Genomic DNA, 24,515 nt, shown 5'->3' with positions numbered 1-24,515 from the left:
TTTTACCCTGTTTCTATTGTGACTCTGTTTCAACCTATTGGCAAGCCCAAGTGATGTGAGAAAATAAACCTCTCATTAGATCTGAACGTTGAGCATTTTGCTATAAGAAGAATTTCCAGCCCAACTTCAGGATACAGAAAATATCACTGGTTTATTTACAGGAGTCTGTTGCTCCCTCTTTCTCCCTTAATAAGATCTTGAGTAAACTCATGCTGTCTTTTTTTTTTTTTTTCCATGCAGTACTCTTTTGTGTCCATTTATCTTAAACACCTTTGTCAAGAGTATAGATTTAAAAAAATCCTTTTAAATGGCAGAAACAGATTTCAGCTCTGTAGGAAATATAACAAGACAGAAACAGTTTATTTTAACCTCTTCCCTTTTTATTCTGAAGTAAGAGGCAGACTGGAGGTGTCTTGGAGATTGCTTGAATGATTTACTGCCAACTCACTTCATGACTTGCTAGTCACTGTGAGAACTGGGGGATGCATCAGCAAAAGGAAAAGTAACTGTCATTGTTTGGCATAGATTGTAAGTCAGTGTCTATTTCTTAGTTTTGGGCATTACCTGCCTTCACAGAGTTCAGGCTTTTGGTTTTCCTTCATCTGAAGAACAGGAATAAGAAAGACTTCAGATGTTATGTGTGCAGTTACACAGCCTTCTACCTATGCTGTTCTTCAGTCATTTATACACAGTTATATACGCGCGCACACACACATATATATATTAAATACTCTCCCCTTAAACAATAGAGAAAAACAAATGGTTGACAATAACAATGGCAGCAGCTCTCCAACAAAAGCATGCAATTATTACAATTATACTATCCTTGATTAGGCTCCCATGCATTGCATTTCAATGTAATTGATGTTGTAGGTTGACACATTGGACACCAAATATTCTCGCCTGTCCCTTCACTCTTTTGTTTCAGAGCCTGATTTGCATTTTCTATGCTTTTAGTAATGAAGACTTAGCACTTTTCCTCCATTAGAAAAAAAAAGAGAGACACAATAATCTGCAACTCGGCACTTGTTTAAGGATTCTGACCCTCAAAAATACCACTTTGCTTCACACATTAGCTGCTTACAAAGAAGGAAGCTAATGTATCATCTAATTGGGCAAACCACTGCATCTGATTTCTCTCAATCAGACTATTAGCTTCGTAATTACCCATCTGCCTCATGTGGAAAAACGGCAAGGCGAACACCCAGCTAATAACATTCTCAAGAGCTCTCTACCACAATGAGATGAGCATGATGTTGTGGGATATAGTCCCTAACCATTTAAGTGCCAAGGTGGTCTCACAATACAGTGGGAATCTGCCAACCTTCCCAGTCTGAATGTGCTTAATTATTTGTCTTTAATTAGTCTGAGTTTTGGGGTCTGTTCAGGATTGGTGATGAAAAATGAACGGCAGGAATGAAAGCTCCTCAAGCCCACTGGCAGTCTGCTTTCCATCCTCTCGTCTGTTAAAATAGTGGTATAGAAAGTGGGATTTATCTCCTGAGCAGCTCAAAGTTTCCCCTTGCTTCTTTTTACGGATTAGAAAAAGTTTTCTGGTTACCTAAGCTGGTGAGCAGCCTTGTCAGAATTCAGATGAAAGATGTTCAAATAAACCTCAGGCCTGAATCTTTTATTTCCTGCAGTTTTACACTCTTGACCTTTATGGAGCTATTGCCGGTCTACAGTAATGGAAGTGAGGTGCTCAAATCTACGATTTCCTCTTCAGCAGAGGGAGATGGCGTTCTCTACTTCCAGCCCTGGTTCTGTCCCTCCTGGCTAGTTCACAGTATCTCTGAGCGTATCTCCCACTCGGTCAGCTCACAGATTGCAAAGGCTGAAATGCCCTTGCAGCTTGACTCCAAGGTTGAGACCATATGGTCAAGTGGCAGGTGATTCTGTGAGAAGGGCCCTTGGCTCTGTTTTCACTCCCACATGTGGTTTAGTAAAGCCCACATCTGGTTGCAGGTAGAGCACAGAGCAAGATGCATCTGCCTAATCTGCTTTTTTTTCATTGATTTGGAATCTTAGTGGAGATTAATTAAAGATAAATCCAATATTGATCCATATTGGCTAATTGCAAATAATTGAGCCCCCTCCACGTGTCCTACCACAGCACATTCAGTATTCCTCATTTTATTGTAATTTATTCTTTTTTCCTGGTACCTAGAATGCCGCTTACAGGCTTGACCATCCAAGCACTAATGATCCTAGCAAGGGAATTAAGAACTCAAAGAAAATCTTAGAGGATAAGGAAAAAGCACCCACTCATGAAATAACACTTAAAAATTCTTAAAACAAAGTTGTCACATGTACCAAATTATTTTGCATATTGGTATATTTCCACTTAGAACTGTTCACACTTTGGCCTTCTTCAGAAACCAAGATTTTAAATGCTGCCAGAACTATTGATATCGGTAATGTTATGTAAGACAAAAATGCAACTATTCATTAGCAACTTTTTACTCCAACCAACCTCTCTGTTTCTCACATCAGGACTAGCAAGATTTGTACACAACAAATAGAAACAACCAGATGGTCTTGCAGTTATGACCCTCACTCTCTTCTCTCCCATTGATTACTGTTATCACTCATTGTACTATATCCAAACTCCTTTACAGGTCTGCCAGCATGGACTGCTGGATAAAGGCCCTAAACTGTAAATTCTTCTTGTGTCTGTTTCTAATACTGCCTAAATGCGAACAGTTTAGGCCATCATGGATAATCTGTGAACTTGATCATATAAGGCTTACTCAAGGTAGTTCTTTGTCATGTGAATCACAGTATCTACTTTCATGCGTGGCTTGTGTGAGTAATGTTGATCACGCAGAAAATTATGACATGCAGGTTTAGTTCAAGGTTTCTCAGTAGTGTAGGCACCACTGAATTTGAATACCTGTAGTGTAAGCAGCCAGTAGAGGCCACCCCTGCCTCCAGAGGCAGAAGAAGCAGCCATGCAGACTTGATTCGCCCTGCACAGCAAGTCTGGGAGGAGTGTTGGCTCCTCCTGGGGACGTAATCCTCTTCCTCTTCTCAGCAGTAGCAAATGTCCTAGGCACTGAGATATTTCTTTTTTGTAGACAGAAACAGCTGGTCTATCTTTCTGGAGAACTGATGTAGCCAAGCCCATGCTATCCTTGTTTGCGTGTTTAACTGACTCTGGCAGTCTGTTGCCACAGACAATTGCCTGCACCGCCTTTCACAGAAACGGCTCTGGTGATGTTGTGAGGTCGTGTGTTTTTGCTGCTTGTTGGTTGTGTCATAGTAAATAATATTTTGCAGCTGAAAGGCACCTAGCATTTCAGACTCCCTAAACCTTCACCAAATGCTATCGAGGGATTCCCAGCTGCATCTCTGTGAAACAGTGCCCCTGTTTATTGATTGCAAAACTAAGGCAAATCCTTAGGCAATGCTGTGTAGCTCTGTCAAGTACCTGAGCATTTACCTGTTTATCAAAACTAGTACAGTGCCTTAAATAACTTTGGCTCTCCTATGCATGCATGTTGTACTTGGTCAGGTAGCATTCTGTTTTTCAGGGTACGGCTTGCATGAATAAGGATGGTGAGACTGTTATTTCAAACGTCTGTGTTTACTCTGTCTTATCTTCACCTTCTCTCTAGTGACCTCTTTGGGGGAAAGGCAATCTTTGGTGAGACATACCACTTCAGTCGAGGTGTTGACTCACTTGTGCCTTCAGATTAAACTGGGATGGCTGAAGTGTTGTGGCTCACAACCACCTGCCCTTTTCTATGCTTCCTTCTCCTTTGATTGCTGGCTCTGGAGCAGGAACAGCCCAGGGGCTCTTGAACTGTTACCATTTATTGTGCAGCATATTACAGTCAACAGATATAGCCTTTAATCTTCTTTCAAATATTGGCCTGTAAACTGCAGCAGTTCAAGAGCTGATCCTTCTTTACTCCGAGGTTATTATTCTCAGTCATAGACTGGGTAATCCTGGGATGAGGAACAAGCAGGTATCCTAGGGCAGGGATCACTGCACCACCCCAGCTGAAGGTGTCACCAAGTGCAGTTCAAGTTCTGTTTGTTGCTGTGGGGCTGTGTTAAGACTCTACTAGTGACAGCAGGATTTATGCTGGCCATATGTGGGACTGCTGTTCTGAAGGCCCAAAGCTGAGTTGACATCATAGGTCAAAAAAACATACTGCTGGACCAACAAAAGGTTTCTTCTGACTCACTTTTGAAATTTCACTGCTGAATATGATTTGCATTTTCAGACATATATACACATTAACTAGCAATAATTCAGTTGGAAAGCAGATGATGGGAACTGTCTAAGGTGTCCTGAACCTCATGAATGAGCTGTGTTACGGCTGAGCAGATACTCTAACCTTTTATAGTCAGTGCTGACAGGGAAATGAAGTTCGTACATGAATGAAGAGCAGACCTTTCAGGAGTGGACATCCCAAGGGTTTCAAGGCTGCCTGTCAGATTGGAGGGTTCTGAAGAGATTAATGTGAGCTGGTCAAAACATGTATTCACTTCGTTGTTGTTGAAGACTTGAAATGCTGCACAGATCAGGTTAGGAATATTAGCTCTTGGTTTATACTAAGTATCTGATGGCAATGCTTCTCTCCGTCTGGTTCCCATCTGGATTAGAGGATATATAGCAGAAGAGTTGTCATGCTAGACCAGCCCCTGTACTCCCCTGCAAGTTAGTCAGGCATCTGGGAGTTTGTCGGACAAAGTTAAAAAAAAAACAATTAGTTTTAAATGACTGCTGACTTTGTGTTTTGTCTGAGATTGAATTGGTGAGCTGCACTAGGTTAAAATGTTGTATCTCTCATTCTTTAGTCCCATGCCTGTCTCATAACTTTCCCAAAATATATGCCCATCCTTCATCTGCTACTCTGACTGTATTAGTGCCCATTTTCATTAGAGATACCACACCAAATTTTAGCAGTACTGAACGTCTCATATGAGATCAGAAACTTTGTTGGGGGGGGACCAGCTGGGGAGACTGGCATGCTTTGCAGTTCTTTTAATGGGGTAAAAAGGAAAATATTCTAGGAATTTAAGCATCAAAGAGTTTATTAAAAGACCCCCATCACACATTTTTTCTTCCCTCTTAGGCAGGAAGATCTTTAAGAATTTTAGAAAAATTCTCTAATCAGTTAAGATTCCAGTTTCATGTCTAAATTTTTTTCTCAGACCTATGTCTGCTATCAGTGGGACATTCTTGCTTGAGTAGGATTGGATTGTTCCACTCCTATTCATTGCACTCCTATGCAAGAGTTTACTGTTCCCTAAAAAAGAACAATTTATTTCTCCTTCTTTCCTGCCTGCAGGAAAGTGATTTTGCTGTCCTATTATAAATGAATGAGGGATGGTCTGGCCTTTATAATTGTTTCTTAGCAAGGTAAAACAATGCTTCATTCTTTTCTCTTCTGGAACCAAGTTTCCTATTATTTTTGCTCCCTGCTGGCCCTCAGTGCTTCAGCTATGTATGACCTGTTCCTTATGGATCTCCAAAGTCACATCATTGGTGGTATGGTTCATGTCCCTATTTGACCACAGTGTTTTGGTGTTTTGTTGTGTTCCCCCACTTAAGTCTTTGTGTGTGATAATAACACTTCTACTTTCTTGGGACACTGTGTGTTTCATGTAGTTGTGAGATTTTCAGATGCTGAGGTAAGAGGGACCCTAGATATGCCTAGGATGGGTGAAAAAAGGCTCCCTTCAGAGGTAATAAATGTAAAAATCATAATCTGAAAGATGTGGGGCACACGGTGTATGTATTCCTGGAGTCCCTTGTCTCTGCTGTGTTTCTGAAAGATTTGAGCATGTTTTGTAATATGGACCATTGCCATAGTCCAGCGCAGGTGATCAAGCACCCTTGTCATCCCTAAATTTTCAGGGAACAACCCATCAACAGATCCAGTGATGTTCTTGATTAATTTGACTCATATAGCACGTGACTGCAATAAGGAACTTGGTCAAATGGAAGGATTTTTCATTATTCCTTTTTCCTCTTGCAACAAAGCTGTCAGGGCAACTGCCCAGTATATATGAATCCATGTATTCATAGTTTTGTGAAGTAATATATCTCTCTTCCATTTTTTTTTCTAATTCATTAGAAACTGTTGGTTAATTAGGCTGAAATACAGAGTGGACAAAGGAACCAGAAGGGTGTGTTGTGACTTTAGGCAGAGCAATCTCAGTGCTGTTCCTAGGGAGAGATTAGTAGTGCTCTTGCTGAGAGATTCTGGTGCATAGCCAGCTTTGAACAGCCAGCACTACATGTAGCTACCTCTGGAGTGGAGAGAAAGTGAATTTAGGAGAGGAGGCCAGGGCAAGTTCCTATTCTTACAAGTCATGTGAACTGTAATGCGAGACACAATTTATCTGTGGTGTCTTATCTAATTCAAGAAACTATTACAGGATTTTAAAATAAAAATAAACAACTTTAATAAGATTTGAACCTTACTAGAAGTATTAGAAATATCAGACTGAAGAACCCTGCTCTGCATTATTCAACAACACTTCTTCCTTCCTTGATTTAGTTTTCCTAAAAATTGCAAACAACCATTTTTTTTTGGATACTTGTGTTTGGTGTGAGGCTACAAGGTCACTTCATAAAAATAGGGCATTGTCTCTGTCATAACCTAGACCTATTTGCAATTCACCTCTTTCACCTTGCTGCAAAGCTGTTTGTTCTCGTCATGACATAAGCTAAATATTTATAATAATGAGGCTTTATTGAACGGTGGTGTCCAAACTCGTGGTATTACTTGCAGCAACACTTGGGGTAATGAAGAGTTCAATATTATCAGTCACAGACTTGGTTTTGATAGCAGCGTGCTGACTTCTGCTATGTGGAGAGGCTAATGTAGCTGGACTGAAAAGGACTTTATAAACAGCAGTTTTGCTTAGGGCTTCAGCTGTCAATCATTTACTGCAGGAGCTTGCAAATGAGGTTAGTGTGCTGAGTACTCATGTTATCTGTTGTTTAATCAAGTCCTTGATGCAATCATCATGGTCCTTTTAGATTCCTGGAGGAGAGTCTGGACAGGGATCTAAAAAAATTGTCAGGAATCGCACCTGGAATGACAAGGAGTGATAGAAATCTCTAGTTGGATGATATTCTTAGAGGGGCTAGCAGACCTGACTTGGTGACAGATGAACTGGAGGACGATGTCTGATTCCAAAGAGAATGATATTTACATTTTTTTTATTTGACAAAATAAAGCTGAATGAACTGGAATTTATGAAAGACAATTTTTATAACATTATTTTAACCCATAATTGAGTTTCCCATTCCTTTAAGTAATATTTCAACAGTTTACACTGTAAATAGGCTCCTTATTCAAACTGCACTGCCACATCATTAATTGAAGTGTGATGACTTCTGTAATTTCTAAGTTGAAGACATCTGTCTACCCATCTCACAGTGGCACCTACTCCCTTATTAGCCACTAGACCAAATGATGGCTTTACAATATAATAGTATGTTTTGTACCAGCTTGCTCAAACCTGTCCATTTCCTCTCAAGGGGTCAGCCTTCCTGTAATACTTTCTTTTCTATGGAAAGTTAAAGCAGCTGCTGTTGTACTGAAGGGCAGGGAAGCACCCAAGAAATTTGCCAGTCAGGTCTTCTGAGGAAGGGAAGAAACCAGCAGTAAAGTGGCATTTTCTCTCTGTCTAATAAAAAGGTTTGAAGGCCTCTCTCTTCATCTCCTTCTGCCCTGGTGCAATTTCTTGATGGGATTTTACTTGGTTACACAGTAAAACTGGCCTTTTGGTCTTCAGTGAGGCTGTGGGACCTAGAATATTAAGAATCGCTTTTTAAATTCAATTTTCAACACAAGGCTGCTATTTTAAATCGGAAAGGACTACTTGTTGGGAAAGAAAAATGCATTTGGTCCCACTTGGACAACAACTTGCAGTCACTGCATGCCTAGTGTATGTGGAATAACCAGGAGCAGTAACCTGTGCAGTGGCCGGGCAGTTGCTGTCATCCAGGGAACTGGTGGGTCTCTGCCCAGTTTCAATGGACAGGTGTCATTTCCACAAGGTGAGAAAAAATGATCCTCCAAAGCAGACACTAATTGGCCCCCTTGTTGGCAATCTCAGCAGAGATGCCAGAGTGAATGGGCATGAAATCTCACTCAAACCCTTTGTGGTTTTCTCCTCAGGTCAAGGTTGAGGTGCTTTGGCAGAGAAGTGTGAGGAAGGCTAACACTGCTGCTGTCAGTCTCCAGGTCTGTCAAGCTGCCACTTTTTAAAAGCACTGAAGCACTGGGGTTTGGGCTTTTAAGATGTGTTTTTATTGGTATATTAAACTTTGTGCTTTCAGAAGTGTTGCCCTTTGTAAGGGTGTGTGTGTGTAAATGCCAGTGAACAAGGGAAATTTCTAACCTGCTACTAAAACAATACATACAACAATTTATTACTTACCTGGAGTCTGCTTTCCCTAGCTTTTCAGACACCATTATAGCCCATCACCACTTTTCGACAGAGTAAGGGAAGTTCCACTCCTTTATATGTGGCCTGTGTGACCCAGAATGGTTCAGACCTGGCCTACAAGTTATGTTTTTTAATAGATGCCATATAGGACCTGAGAATTTATCATCTAAATTTCATCAAATACTTTACTTCTGCATCAAATATATCAAGTGTAGAAGCTTTTTAAGGCAGTACAATGAGAAGCTAATTCAAGATACTTGAAAGTTTGTGAATGACAGCATTGATCAGTACAAGGATATTTATGTAAAAAAAGACTTGCTGACTCTTTAATACATACAAATGTTTTGGAAGGGATATTGATTTTTAAAGCTCCACTGGGAGATTGTGTTGCAACATCCCCTGATACCGCATGAAGGCTTTCGTTTCAGTTCTGCAATTATACACAAGCTGACCAGGGAGTCTGTGGGGACAGCACACATAGAAGTCAGCCAGCAAGACCTATGACACTAGGTTCAGCAGGGCTTGCTTTCATCCCTGCAAGTTATTTCTCAGAAAAGACAAACAATCCATTAAAAATTGTAAGCATCCTAACTACTTTTCTGTTTTCTGAAAGCTTCTTATAGTAACTACTAATGCTGTTTTAGTATGAATTTCTGACCCAGACACTGAGGACTCTTTGCTTGCTGTTGCATTTTTTTTCTCCACTAATACTTTGAAGAACCACAGATGGTATTAGCTTAGCTGCGAGCAGGTAATGTTGCAGAGGGAACTGTTTTCATTCTCATTTTCCTCCTTAATGTTCTTTAAAGGTTTTGTTCTGCACCTAACTCAAATGAGCACTCTGCTCTAGAGTTTGTGCCAGATAACAGGTTTTCCCAAACTTAATACTCTCATTACAAGAGCTGTACGCTATCAGTATTGAACATTTGCCTGCAAGATTTGATCGTGTGTTTTTATACTGTTTATCTAAAATAAGTTATGGGGAGCAATTGAGATGGGTGGCCTACCTAAGAAGATGCCGCATATACTCAGATTTTGGTGCTTACAGGTCTGCTGTGGCTCCTTCCACTGTAGCATTAGTGATACAAATGAAATAAGCCTCAAAGCTGCAGAAAGCTGCTTATAAGCTGCACCTGTGCGCAGCTGAGTTCAGGACAGCAGTGGAAACAAACCAAGCACATAGACTTGCCTTTCTTTCCAACCTTAGTTCTATTTCTCTTAACCTGGCTCTTCTAGCAGCCAAAATTCTGGACTATGGGCAGGCAGATGGCTGAATGTGTCCAGAAGAATAAATCCCTGGATTTGGAGAGAGGGGAAGAATTTGAGGGGCGGTAGCTGTCACTGTGTCTGCTCTAAGGGGCCAGACTTCATAAGGAAGTTAAAAAGGTTAGAGTTCAGGGAAAAGTGACAGAAAGAATTACCTGAATAGAAACCTGGTTTGGAATGTGGAAGTCAAGGATCTTAATATATTTTTTCCAACAAAGAGAAGGTTAAACAGTGATAAAAATATCTATGAGGAAAAAAACCACAAGCAGTAAGCAAAAATTTATATAAGAGTCCAGGGCTGGAAGGTGAGGCTTGACTGATTCAGATTAGATATAAGGCACATTTTTATCAGGGAGCATAATTAACTGTTGGGACAACTTAACGGCTGAAGTGGTTTCTCTGTCACTGGAAAATATTGCGTGTTGTGCTGTAAGATGTGCTCCAGTTTAATCATGGCTTTTAGATTCAAACTGGGAGATAAAAGGGATTCAGACAGTATGGAAGAGATGAAAATAAGCGATAACACCGATGCTTGTCTACTTTTAAAGATTTATGAAGTTTAACAATTCTGATTTGCACACTCTCTCTCTATTTTTTAAATTATAGTGAGAAGCAAAAATTTCCATTTTTTTGTTACAGCTTTACAATGTTGCTTCGTTTTATGACATAAACATAATGTTTCCACTAATCTGAATAACTTAACTTTTAAAGAAAGTATTGTTAAAAACCTGACCTATTTTAGTGCCAGATAGTTTTAAGGGACACAAACTGGAGAGAGGATTCTATTCTGGGACGTTTAAGTAGCAACTGTCTCAATCTTTTTAAAGTGAAGTATAAACCCCACCAAGTATAATTCTATATTTGTATGTGTAGTGCACTATAAAAATTGACCTGTTAGAGAAGATACAAATAGATTAAGGTAACATAAAAAGAACTCAAAATTCAATTCTGAAATTAAGCAATTCCTAAATGTAAAGTATTCCAACTGAAATTTTTACTGTGCTTTTCTTTGTTCTGAAATTTTCACAAATTTTTTTTTTTCTATTTGCCTAAAGATGAGTATGGTTGTAGGAGTTCCTATGTAAGAACAGAATGTGTAAAAGCTGTGTGATTTTTTTTTTTTTTGCATCTGGAAGGGTGACATCTGCATTCCAAGAATTCAAACATCATTATTTCCCCATTGAACTCACTTGCACTGTAGATATAATCCCACTTGGATGTCTTATACTCTTGTTTAGGTTTACTAATTGTTAAATTTCATTAACAGCAGTTTTGAAAAACGAGGGAAAAAGAAGCAAAATTATTAAATGCTAGATGAAACAAGATGAAGGCTTGAAGCCGAATGCAAGCCTCTAACCAGGTAAATTTAAAGAAAGACCAATTAGGCAGCCCCAGAGGAGCAGTTTAAGGAAATAGTTGTCATCCTGCTTGGTCCAAAGACAAGCAATAGATGGTTCAAGTGCTCCAGGCATTAAATGAACGTGCTGTAGTGGTATAACTGCCAATACATGTCCTCAAAGTAGTATTTTCTGTGAGCTTTGTCTTTAAAGTATTTATGTAACTTGCAGGGTGTTTTGTACCTTTTGTATACAAACCTTCTTTCTGTTCTTTTTGTGCTCAGATGTATGATTAATTTCCCTTGTATTAGAAAGGCTGTCATCACCTTCACTTAGGTTTTAGTTGATGTGTTTACCTTATTTACCATGGCAGAAGTGCCTATTTGGCCAAGTACCACAGAGTAGCACCACTAGGGCTCATTCAGTCTTGTTAAGCCGAGTGGCAGTATGGTGTGTTTTAAAACTTCCATAATCTTTGCTTCATTCAGAAGAACCCACAGATGTTGTCTAGAAGGTTAACGAATGTGATTTAAAAGGAAGTGTGACTACCAGTTACTTGAACTGTGAAATAGCATGAGTACATCTTTGTATTAGCCCTGATAAAACAAATAATTCAAATTAAAAAAAAAAAGAAAGGCAAGTAAATGTTTTACTGGTGATCAGTAAGCATTTAAGTAAAATTAAATCTCTATTGATTTAAACAGAAAGGACATAGGAGTAATATAAATTACATAAGGAAGTGTAATAGGAATTACATAGCTGCATTAATTTTATGTACTGGTAAATGTATGAAATACAATTTTATTGTACAATGCTGCTGGGTATAGCGCCATGAATAAACTCTCTTCTGCTGAAATGCCTACAAGACTATACCAGTTGATATATGTTTTGGGTTTATTTCGTTTGTTTGCCTTTTATTGTCACCTCATTCTCTCTTGTCTTTCCCCTCCCCTGATGTTTGCTTTGCCCCTGTTGCATCTGGTTGTAATTGGGATTGTAAATTATCTGAGGTAAGAGGCCACCCGTTTAGCAAGTGTGTGTGTAGTGGCTGATACAGTGGAGTACCGCAATAATTATAGCAGTCATGTTGGAGTCCAAGGGACTGCTAATGGAATTCTGTCCAGGGAGGGAGGTTTGTAGGATTAAGCTGTTATTACCCAGCAGAATCCATAAAAATTGGGAAGAAGCCTGAGTGGAAAACTGGTTGGATAGCCGGGCCCAGAGAGTGGTGGGAAATGGTGTGAAATCCAGCTGGAGGCCGGTTACAAGTGGGGTTCCCCAGGGCTCAGTGCTGGGTCCAGCCCTGTTCAATGTCTTCATCAATGACCTGGATGAAGGCATTGAGTGCACCCTTAGCAAGTTTGCAGACGACACTAAGATGTGTGGAAGTGTTGAGGGTAGGGAGGCTCTGCAAAGGGATCTGAACAGGCTGGACCGCTGGGCAGAGTCCAATGGCATGAGGTTTAACAAGGCCAAGTGCCGGGTCCTGCACCTGGGGCACAACAACCCTATGCAGTGCTACAGACTAGGAGAAGTCTGTCTAGAAAGCTGCCTGGAGGAGAGGGACCTGGGGGTGTTGGTTGACAGCCGACTGAACATGAGCCAGCAGTGTGCCCAGGTGGCCAAGAAGGCCAATGGCATCTTGGCTTGTATCAGAAACGGTGTGACCAGCAGGTCCAGGGAGGTTATTCTCCCTCTGTACTTGGCACTGGTGAGACTGCTCCTCGAATACTGTGTTCAGTTCTGGGCCTGTCACCACAAGAAGGATGTTGAGGCTCTGGGGCGAGTCCAGAGAAGAGCAACAAAGCTGGTGAAGGGGCTGGAGAACAGGCCTTACGAGGAGCGGCTGCGAGAGCTGGGGTTGTTTATCCTGGAGAAGAGGAGGCTGAGGGGAGACCTCATTGCTCTCTACAACTACCTGAAAGGAGGTTGTAGAGAGGAGGGAGCTGGCCTCTTCTCCCAAGTGACAGGGGACAGGACAAGAGGGAATGGCCTCAAGCTCTGCCAGGGGAGATTTAGGCTGGACATTAGGAAAACATTCTTCACAGAAAGTGTCATTGGGCACTGGAACAGGCTGCCCAGGGAGGTGGTTGAGTCACCTTCCCTGGAGGTGTTTAAGGCACAGGTGGACGAGGTGCTGAGGGGCATGGTTTAGTGTTTGATAGGAATGGTTGGACTCGATGATCCGGTGGGTTTCTTCCAACCTGGTTATTCTATGATTCTATATATATTTAATATTGCCTAGAACATACAGCTTTGGCTGAAAGAGTCAAGGTGGGGAAAGGTAACCAAGCAGGTCTTTTCATAAAGGTCCTGACTTTTGAAATCCCATTTGGGGAAGGAGAGGACTTTGCTTCAGGTAGAAGATGGATTTGGAAACAGATGTAGCTGAGTGTTAAGACTGTGCTTATACCACTGAGGTCTGTGGAGCATTTACCTCCAGTGTCCGCAGATGACCTTATGGATTAGGTCCCATGGCAGGAGTGCCACAACCCTGCTTTTCACTGACAGATGATCTGAACTCCTGCACACTTAGGTAATGTGGGGCCATTTCTTCAGATAGTAAAAGTGGCACAGAGGTAGCCTTTAATGGTGACATATAACTGAACTTCTGCAAAACTAGTTGGGAACTTTTCCTCATTTAAGGAACCGTGAGAGAGAACAGGGCAAGGACTGAGCAAAGTCACTGGCATAAGTGTTGAGAGATGTAATTTCTGAGGCATGGGAAAATCACAAGATAAAACTATCCTTGGGAAGCAGGACTTAAAGCACTGGGTGGTGCAAGAAAATAAAGGTGGAGGAAGTTTCTAGAGAAAGCATCCTTTAAAAGTACTACAGTTTTTGATGTGATAAACATCATTCAAAGCAAACAGAACAGCTGCAAAATATGATAAAGATCACTTGAAAGTTCATTGATTTTGCAGTAAAACTGTAAGTACTTCACTTTATAATAACTGTTCTTCTTATGCTCTCGAAGCTTGCACTTGAGCTACAAGAGTATGCAGGTCAGGGTTGCATTCAGAAAATAGGCACAAAAAGACAATGGAGCTCAACTAGAGAGATACTTTAATCATGAGCTAATTTACAAACCAAAGCAAAACAAAATCATTTTTGTCTAAGATTATTAGAAGATGCTAATATTCTGCCTAAAATGATCTTTTTCTATATCCTAAAAAAAAAAATAAACCCCCAACTTTTATCTTCCTAATTAAATTTCATGACTTGGCTTACATGGTTGGTTGGACTTTTTTTTCCTCTTGTCTGAGGACAATGTGCATATGTTATTCAAATATAGCTCCTCTGTAGTATAAACTCTTATAAACATTGTCCTGATGGCACTAAACTAATGATAGTGCTCTTTGTAATCATTTTCTCTTGGCTTGTAGCTATATTTAAAATAAGCATACAGCTTTTGTGGAAGAGCCACGTGAAAATGGAGCCCTGCTCGGTGTATGCAGCCTTGTAAAATTTGTAAAACATAAAAACAAAGACAAAAACAACAACACCTCCCAACCTAGCAATTTAAAGCGATATTAGGTAGCAAGAACATTTCTGTGATTGTATGATAAGGGCATTTGGCATCAGAGTCAGGCAAGGAAGGAATAAAGGGTATTCATTTGAGTTATAAATGTGAATATATCTTTTGTTATCTGTAATAACTTTTATTTTCTGGAAACATTTGCCTGAGCTTTTTTTTTTCCTTGAGTCTATGTATGTGCATACACAAATACATACAGTTGCTTGCAAACTTTTTACATGAATAAATTGAAGAATTTTTATGTGCATTTGTAATTTTTATTAATATCTTTTCAGATATCGTTACATAGTCATTTTAAAGGCTCTCTAGAGCCTTTATGCATACCTTGTAGCTATAAGCAATTTATCTAATAAACGAGACTTTGGCTTAAGGGGCTATTCAGATACTTAGTTTAAACACAGGCATAAGAACTTGACTGGGTTTCGTTTTGTGGGGTTGGACATGATCCAGTCTGGGACAGTAATGACATCATCTACTTTAGGAGACACTTATGCACTATGAGCAATGGGGAAGTTAGTAAGCTATCTGAATGCACTGTGTACAGAAAGAAATAGTTTGCATGAACTATTAGCCAAATATGCAACACTTTACCCCTCCCCATTCATGAACACCTGAGTGTGTTGGCAAGCAGAGGAAAATATGGGTAGAATGACTGCCAGAACTGGTTTAGTTTCTGAATGGTTTCAGACTTTTTAAATCTTACAGCCCAAAAGCCACATGATTTTTTATGATTTAAAATGCTTGATGGTGTTTTGCCCTGTTCTAAGTATGTAGCTACACTATGTGATAATATACATTTCAAATCTGTCATCTTAGTAAAGTTCAAACATTAACAATATAGCTCTTCGTTTCAGAAGACTGTTCTTCCACCAAGGCAAATGTCAGCAAAGGTGCAAGCCTATTATTTTTCTTTTTTGAGTAGCTTGTGGCATTTTTTGTGAGGCAGCTCATATTGTTTTGTCCTGTTCTTTGTTTACAGACTATGTAGTCTGTGCCTGCTGCAGCACTAACGCTCTCAGTGCAATATCTCCTTCTTTCCATTACCCAGGGCAAAGATGGACCTAGACCTTGTACCAGCTGCCTGTGCTGTGGTTCCTGGGGAGTCCTCCAGCTTTTTCTTCTCCAATTCATTCTGACTGCTGTGCTGCTGGCTGTGCCTGCTGGTGCACTGAACCTATGCCCCACCTTGAAGACTCTCTTGCCCGCTTCTCTTTAGTTTGTTTGTCATTTAGATCTCTGTGGATGTTCTTGTTTAAACACGCGCTCCCTAGGTCACTGATTGTGTCCTCTTTCCACATTTCTGGTCAGTTCTGAGTCTTTTAACCATACGAGTCTGATAACCCTGATGTACTCAGTAAAATACGTCCCTCATTGCTGCTGTCAGCAGTCTGCAATCCTATCATCGCCAATTTGTCAGGTTTGCCAGGATCCAAGGCAGTCATGAATCTCTGGCATTTTTTTCATGTTCCTGTGCACCTATCAGGTAAAACGGTCATGCAAGTGAGAGTACCAGGTGTTGAAGAGTTACTATTAACTGTTAAAAAACTCAAACCCTCTGTTCTGTTTCTTGCCATTTTGGCCTCATAGTGATGCACTCTGCACCAAGCTTCAGAAGTGAAAGACTAAACCTTCACAAAAATGTGTTTAATATAATACTGTTAAATCTGTGTGAGCCTGTGTTTTTATGCAGAGAAGCCAGAGGAGTGGGACTATTATACAAGGTCATGTATTTATATGTCCTTTCTGTCAATGTCTATCTGCAAACATTTGAGGGCAAGTTTAAATGATGCTGCTGAGCCCATCTTTCTGTCTCTTTTATGAAGCAAGGGATTTGACTGCTCTCAACTAGCATAAAACCACTCTGCATTGGGAACAGCAAAATACCTCCCCACCTGAAATGAAATCAGAGCAGCAGATTTTTGAGTAAGAGTGTGCTGTCACTTTTCTGGAGCCTTCTTCCTGCAGGGATGGTGTTCTTGGACACATCTAAAAGTACAAGACTATCCCAGGACTTTCTCCAGTTCTTCCAGTGCAGCTCTGAAAGAACCAGCTCCAGACTGATGGCCTGGGCAATGAATAAGTCTGGCCTCAAAACCATTAATAGAACACGAGCGGTAACTTAGTTCTCACATACATTGTAATGGCTTATCAGGACACCAAGCTGATTGATGAAGAGACTGAAATATCTACAATTTGTGTTGTTTCCATGTTAATCCCATATTCAATCTCAGAATCTCATCCAATAGAACTTCAGCTGTTGTTTCACAAAATCTTTGTTGTAGTCACCACATGCAGACTGATCTGACCAGAAGCTGTATTAGTTACCTCTTACTTCAGGGCTGAGATGTGGTTACAGTTAGCTTGATATTTGTGTTGTAAACCATTTCATGAGACTGTCAACGGAATTACTCTTCTGCTGTTTGGCTCTCCTTTTTCTTAATTTAAAGCAATAATGCAGCTGTTTATTTTGTCTTCTGGAACATAATGTCTTCCAAGGCTCAAGCAAATTTGATGAAGCCAGTACATGAAATCAAAAGCTCTGCGTTGTAGTATCTCCAATAAAATGTTAGTAAGATTCAGTGATTAATGATTTTGTAACTTTTTGACTTAACTGTCAGTGGACTGTTTTCTGCCAGATTTATTTTTTAATCACTTGCAATTCACAACCGGGTAGGGTTTGGTCATTAAATTGTAAATATTTTCAAGCCAATGCTTACATTGTCCATCAATATCTTGGCAGAATTATCCATGATTCTCCTTAATTAAGGGAAGCAGTGAGAATGGGCATCCAATTAGGGCATTCATTGTCTCCAACATCCATTCCTGTTTATGCTTCTTGGAGGCTTTCTCAATGTGCTGTGTTGTGCTGGCCTGAGAATCACACTGGTCCTGACCTACTTGGCTTGTTAATCTCTCTCATTCTCTGTCTGTCCCTTTGTCAGACTTTTGTAGTCCGGGGTTCTAGGACAAAATATGTAGATGTCTTTGTCCTTTGGATATTCCTTGAAATGCCAAGTTTCTGGCATTTAAGTGAGCTTAATAGGTGTGTGAAAAAACAGAGCCTCATAGTTATTTCTCATGAGAGAAAATTCTGCTTCATGGGGTGTTTCTGGAGCATTCTGACAGCATGCCCCAAAGCACAATGCAGGGCTCTGTAAAGATTACCTTACTGCTTGTAGTGCAGGGACGAATTTGCCTTTCTTTCTTTCCCCTAAGTGTTGATTCCTGTCTCAAGTAGTATGGCTTTGCACTGAGCTGCACACAGCAGTGCTGCTGTGCACCACAGGGATACCTGAGGACCCTTGGGAACAGTCAGTCATTGGTCATTGACAGCAGCCAAACAGGCTGGTGGCCGGAACAACATCACACGCTTTGAGTTCACCGGTAGTGATCGGTGTAGCCGTGCCCTCCACACACCTGCCCATCCCAAGGAGGGATGGTGATTGACTGGGCCTGTCCTCCCTCCTCCCTGAGCAGTGACCTTTTCTATATTAGAATTAAGATAATGGCACTAGATGCCTGCTTTTAACTATTATATTGCTGTCATGGCATCCTGGCTCCTGCGAGGATGGGGCTGTGGAGTACTTTCTGCCTCAGCCATATTTGCCATTGCTAAAATCAGCATGTTGTCTAGTCCGTTTATTTATCAAGATTCACAGTTTAACAGGATTCAAGACTATTTAATCATTTCATACTAATAACAACAATAATGATCCCCCCCCGCCCCGTGTTGATTTCTGGGCATCTAATGAAAACAGAGCAGCCTGGCGTTGCTGGGGTGAGGAGCGCTGTTAAATCACTCAGGCTTAAGGCCCCTTGCTGGGTACAGCCTGAATGACTGTGGCAGGAGCACTGCCTGGGAAAACCCTATGGCAGGTCAAGACACAAAGTTTGCCATCGCATTTGCTTTGTGTCCTGTAATTTTTGTTATTTTGCTGTTGTAAAATAGACAACACACACTCAAACCAGACCCTAGCCTTGTACAAGTGAAGCCAGAACTGGCCTGACGATGAAAACTTAACTATCTACCCATAACCTATGTTTGAATACATATCCACAGCATTCCTGTGTGTAGCTATGTAAATGCGTTTTAAAAATATGTGCCTCTGAAATGTCCTTCTGAAGTATAGAGAGTGCCCTATCGTCAAGAGATCTTGGTTTAGAGGAGGAGGGTTGATTAGAAATAATAATAAATTCTGTAGAATATGTGGCCATGCCACATTCAATCTGGTAAACCTCTTATGTCTCACAACCCGATCATGAATTTTCTGTGTCAGTGGGTGTGTAATCACTCTTAATACAATGATTTACAGTTTGTGTGCAGACAACAGATAGATACACTCAAATTAGGGAGGACAATCTGGAAAATGTTGTATTTATAATTAAATAACATTCCAACACTGTATGTGCAATGAGACTAAAATCTGTTAGAAGTCAGGAAAATGTAGCAGTAATTTTCATCTGAAAATCTGTATCATTAAGGAATTTTCCAAGATTAGACCCCTACAAGCATTAGCTTGTGAACACTGGGGGGAAAAAAAGAGCAACAGCTTTAAGCATTAATGTGGTTAATCCCACAGCGTAGCACTTGGTTAGAGTCAGGATTTGGAATTATAGCTCAAATGGTGATATTTCAAGGGGAAGGTCAGTTTGAATCAGTGATAATACTTCGCATTTTTACAGTGCCTTCAGAATAAGAACCTCAGAGGGGTTTATAGACATTAGTGAATTAAAGTTCTCAGATCTCTGCCAAGACTACAGTTTTATCCCTGTTTTATAGAGGGGAAAACCAAGTCACAAAGAATTTAAGTGGCCCTGCTGTAACAGCAAAGGATGGTGTTGTGTGGGGTGCTCCTGGAGCAGAACAGCGCTATAGGGATGCATGGGCATGACTGTGAGGAGTAGGGTGTGCCACTGATAGCAGCAGGGATACAGGGAAGGAGAACCTCAGGAGGATGAGTTTTGTGCTGGCATTTTGTGGCTAAGAGTTAGCAGTTTCTTTCATCTTGTTGTCTTGTGATGTGGTTTACTGTAGCTTCACAACATGGGCATCTTGTGGCACTTCCAGTTCATGATAGATGAGATGTTCCATGTTCTGGGAGAGCCTGCTTAACTTCTACTCGGCAATACTTCCTTGAAGAGATTTTTAACTACTGGAATTTGGTGGTAGATAGCTTTTCCTGTCTTTTCTTGCTGGGGGAGGGGGAATGGAATTCTGTGCTGGACAGGAGTGTTTTTCTTACACAGTGGGAAGCAGGGGTAAGAATCGAGAATACCAACAAGCATCTCACCTTGGAGTTCTGTATTTCTTTTTCCATATTGCTTGCAGTACATTGCTTACAACACAACTTATTGTTCAGAGTGAGACTCATTGAAATCAATTGCTAATTAAATTTATGTCTAAATTAATAAATCACAACTATTCAGATCATGATCATATGAATAATTTCTATTATGGTGAACATAATTATTAGATTCAGCATTTAATGAACCATATTGTTCGATGAAATTCTTGTGACAATTGGGACTAATAGAATATGTTAACCTCTATTCCCCTCAGCTTGACACCACATTAGACCATGAATTAATATATAAGAGCCTAGAAGAGTTTCATAATTAAGTAGCCATTGTGACTTCTTTGGCCTATCTGTTGTGTTACTTATCCTCTGTCCTTTCTTTAGAAAGCAGCATTTGAAGCAAACCAATAAAAGTCTGTGAAAGGGGAACAGGGTGTTCTGTTCTTTGTTGTCCCTCTGTGCAAGTAGCATCCTGGACAGTTTGTATGCATGCTAGTGAGATTCAATTACATGCGTTACCTCCCATAAACACTTCAGCTCAGCCTTCTTTCTCCACTCCCCCTGCTGCAACCTTGAAAGAAGGAAGAGCTGAGAGATCCAGTCTCTGCGGCTCTTAAATATATGCAAGTCCTAGAAATTACTGTGTGCTAAAAAGACATTGTCCAGAAATACATTTATGCAGATGTGCTGTCACAAGTAAATTCCTGTTAACTACCTTTGCCTGTCTTGCCATATATATTGCAGAAGGGAAACAGTTTGTCTTTGGCAGGCTAGAAGGCAAAAAAAGGGGTTGATAAGATGGAACCCAGGGGATTCAAGTCCTTTAAATGCTTTGCAAATAGGTTTATAGGGATGGGAAAGGTTGGTATGCTGGAAGCCAGGTCCCTGTGATATAGAGCTTTATGTTATCCCGTGAGTCTAATAACCAGAGTTTAAGCCCACACAGCCCCATGGAAAGATTTTTAAGTCAATTACTAATGGTCTTGGATTAAGTATTTTAATGTGTCTTTTTCCACTCTGAGGAATATAGTCCGTGGCACTGAACAACCAAAGACATTGGTAACTACAAATATATTTTCGAGTGAAAATCTTTATGTTCTTGAAAAAGACAAAACAGTGACAACAAAAAAATGCTGAAGATAATGAAGAAAATGCACTGAGCTTTGCATCCAAGAAAATGAAATCTAGTAGTCCATTTAACTTGATCCACTTGATCAACTTAAATTATGCCTCTGTAGTAGTCCCTGGTTTCCATCCTGCACACTGGGCTCCCATGTGTGAATTTGTCTGCTGGAACCTGCATTTCTCAAAATTCAAAGAGATTTCCATATGACTTAATAAAAATATTATCGCTCTTCTTATTTTAAATAACAACAAGATGGGACAGGATTATCATCACAGGCCCGTTATTATAGCTTGAAAGTCAAAGTATTAATGGGTTGCTTGAGTTTAATAGAATTTGTTTGATCGGGGGAGGTTTACACAGCACTGGACCTGCTGACGATAGATGGAATTTAGCTGTCTCAAAGGAGGAAATGGATTCTTGCTCATGAGTTGGTGGGGCTCATCAAGAGGGCTTTAATCTAGGTTGGAAGGGGGAAGGGAATATAACCAGACTCACTAGAGAGGATCCTGGAGAGGCCATGCCAGTGTTGGGGGTGAAATCAATAGCCCAGCTCAAGTACATTACACCGATGCACACAGCATAGGCAATCAAAAGGAGAGCTGGAAGGCATTGTGCAGCAGGATAGCCATGACTTAGTTGCCCCACACAGTGCGATGGATGGTTATAAGCTGGTTGGTTGGTTGGTTGGTTGGTTGGTGGGAATGGTTGGACTCAATGATCCGGTGGGCCTCTTCCAACCTGGTGATTCTATGATTCTATGAGTCTATGAGTCTATAATTCTATGATTCTATGATTCTATTCAGAAGGGACTGGCAAGGAAGGAGAGGCAGAGAGGTGGCTCTGTATATTAGGGAGGGTTTTGATTGTATAGAGCTCAATGATTGTACTGATAAGCTTGAGTGCCTATAGGTAAGGATGAGGGGGAAGGTCTCTTGCTGAGAGTCTGTTGTAGACCACCCAACCAGGATGAGGAGGTAGATAAAACATTCTACAAGCAGCTGGCAGAAGCGTCACGATTGTTAGCCCTTGTTCTCATGGGGGACTCCAACTTACTGGACATTTGCTGGAAATCACAGAATCACAGAATTACTAGGTTGGAAAAGACCCACCAGATCATCGAGACCAACCATTCCTATCAACCACTAAACTATGCCCCTCAGCACCTCATCCACCTGTCCCTTAAACACTTCCAGGGAAAGTGACTCAACCACCTCCATGGGCAGCCCCTACCAGTGACCAATGACCCTTTCCATGAAAAATTTTTTCCTGATGTCGAGCCTGAACCTCCCTTGGTGGAGCTTGAGGCCATTCCCTCTTGTCCTGTCCCCTGTCACTTGGGAGAAGAGGCCAGCTCCCTGCTCTCTACAATCTCCTTTCAGGTAGTTGTAGAGAGCAATGAGGTCTCCCCTTAGCCTCCTCTTCTCCAGGATAAACAACCCCAGCTCTCTCAGCCATTCCTCATAAGACTTGTTCTCCAGCCTCTTCACCAGCTTCGTCGCTCTTCTCTGGACTCGCTCCAGAGCCTCAACATCCTTCTTGTGCTGAGGGGCCCAGAACTGAACACAGTATTCGAGGTGCAGTCTCAAATACAACACAGCAGAGAGCAACCAGTCTAGGAGGTTCCTGGAGTCTGTGGAAGATAACTTCCTGACACAGCCGGTAAGTGAGCCTACCAGGGGAGGTGCCTTGCTTGACCTGTTGTTTGCAAACAGAGAAAGATTGGTGGGAGGTGTGGTGGTCAGAGACTGTCTTGGACTTAGCAAACATGAATTGATATAGTTCTCAATTCTTAGTGAAGTAAGGGATTGTCTCAGCAAAACCACTTCCATGGGCTTCCAGAGAGCAGTCTTTGGCGTGTTCAGTACACTGGCTGAGAGAGTCCCTTGGGGCTAACTACTTTTGGAAGAAGGGACAGGAAACTCAAGAACAGTGCAGGGATTTCATTAGACCATCCAGGGAGAAAACTAGAAAGGCAAAAGCCCAGCTAGAACTCAATCTGGCAACTGATAACAAAAATGTTTTACAAATACATCAGCAACAAAAAGAGAATCAAAGAAAATCTTCATTCTTTATTGGATACAAGGGGGATTCCACCAAGGATGAGGAAAAGGCTTGAGTACTTAATGCATTCTTTCTCTCACTCTTTAATAGTCAAACCCATTATCCCCAGGGTATTCAGCCACCTCCAGGCTGGGAGATGGGGATGGAGAGTTGAATAACCCGGGAGGAAGCAGTTAATGACCTGCTATGTCACCTGGACACTCATGAGTCTATGGGGCCAGATGGGATCTACAGGAGAGTACTGAGGGTTCTGGCAGAGGAGCTTGCTAAGCCACTTTCCATCATGGAAAGGAAACTCAAATTGTCCAGGGGAGGTTTAGATGTTAGAAAAAAAAAAATCTTTACTGATGGAGTGATGAAGCATTGGAACAGGCTGCCCAGGGGAGTGGTGTAGTCTCCTTCTCTGGAGGCATTCAAAAATCACGTAGACATGGCACTGCAGGACATGTTTTAGTAGGCATGGTGATGTTGGACTGATGATTGGACTTGATGATCTTAGAGGTCTTTTCCAGCCTTAATGATTCTATAAGTTTAACTGAGATGGAAAAAAGTCGGGGCATAGAGAATGTCAACAAATTGGGAAGAAAACATTATATATACTCATTTCTGTCGAGATTCTTTTCACTAGCCCAGACATTTATAAGCAGCAATATTTTATGGCAGTTGCTTGTATTCTGTAACAGCAAGTAATGGTTTGCCCAAAGAAAATGATTTGCTGAGTAGAAGGAAGAAAGGCCAAACTTGTTAAGGAAACAATGTTACTTCCAAGGTTCTCAGGGGATATTAGAAACAATGGAGAGTAAAACAACTATTAGAATTGCATATAAAAGGCACTTGACATTTTCTGTCTCTAGCGCCCCAAACAGCATTACTGTAAAATGCTGTGATGTTATTCCATTGGCAAGAATACAAAAGGGAGCCAGCCTAGGAGATGCCAGCTATTCATTTTATTAAGAACTCAAAGAACAGAAAAACGAATAGGTAAATTAAATCGTAATAAAAGCTGAAGAAATAGCAATGCATTTAGTTATTAAAGCCCATTTAATAGCAGAACTTTCATAATTAACACGATTCACCCTCAACTAGCAAGAATGTAGTGCTGTTGCACGTAGTTTGTGTAAAAGTCTTCATGGACATACCGTGTTCTTTACAAGACTTGTCCACATAGAAGATGGAATCTGTATTTTACATAGTATGGATATCTCCTTGTATCTGTCAACACAGTTTCTTCTTTTCCTCTGTTTCTGCAGGTTCTCTATTTTCATGCCACAGCTTCTGATTCTGATCAGTAATGCTTCATTCATGAGTTTCTACAAGGTCAGCAGCAGGTGATCAAAAAACATTTAAAAGCAATTCTGCATTGGGTGGGAGTGGAGAGCAATATGCTGGTGTCCTTTCTTAGACAAGTTTGAACAAAAATTGTGACAAATAAGTGTACAAATGTGAACAGCTGTGTTTCATTAAGGAAC

This window comes from Phaenicophaeus curvirostris, chromosome 2, assembly GCF_032191515.1.
Source record: "Phaenicophaeus curvirostris isolate KB17595 chromosome 2, BPBGC_Pcur_1.0, whole genome shotgun sequence".
NCBI classification, from domain to species: domain Eukaryota; kingdom Metazoa; phylum Chordata; class Aves; order Cuculiformes; family Cuculidae; genus Phaenicophaeus; species Phaenicophaeus curvirostris.
This window is presented reverse-complemented; position numbering follows the sequence as displayed.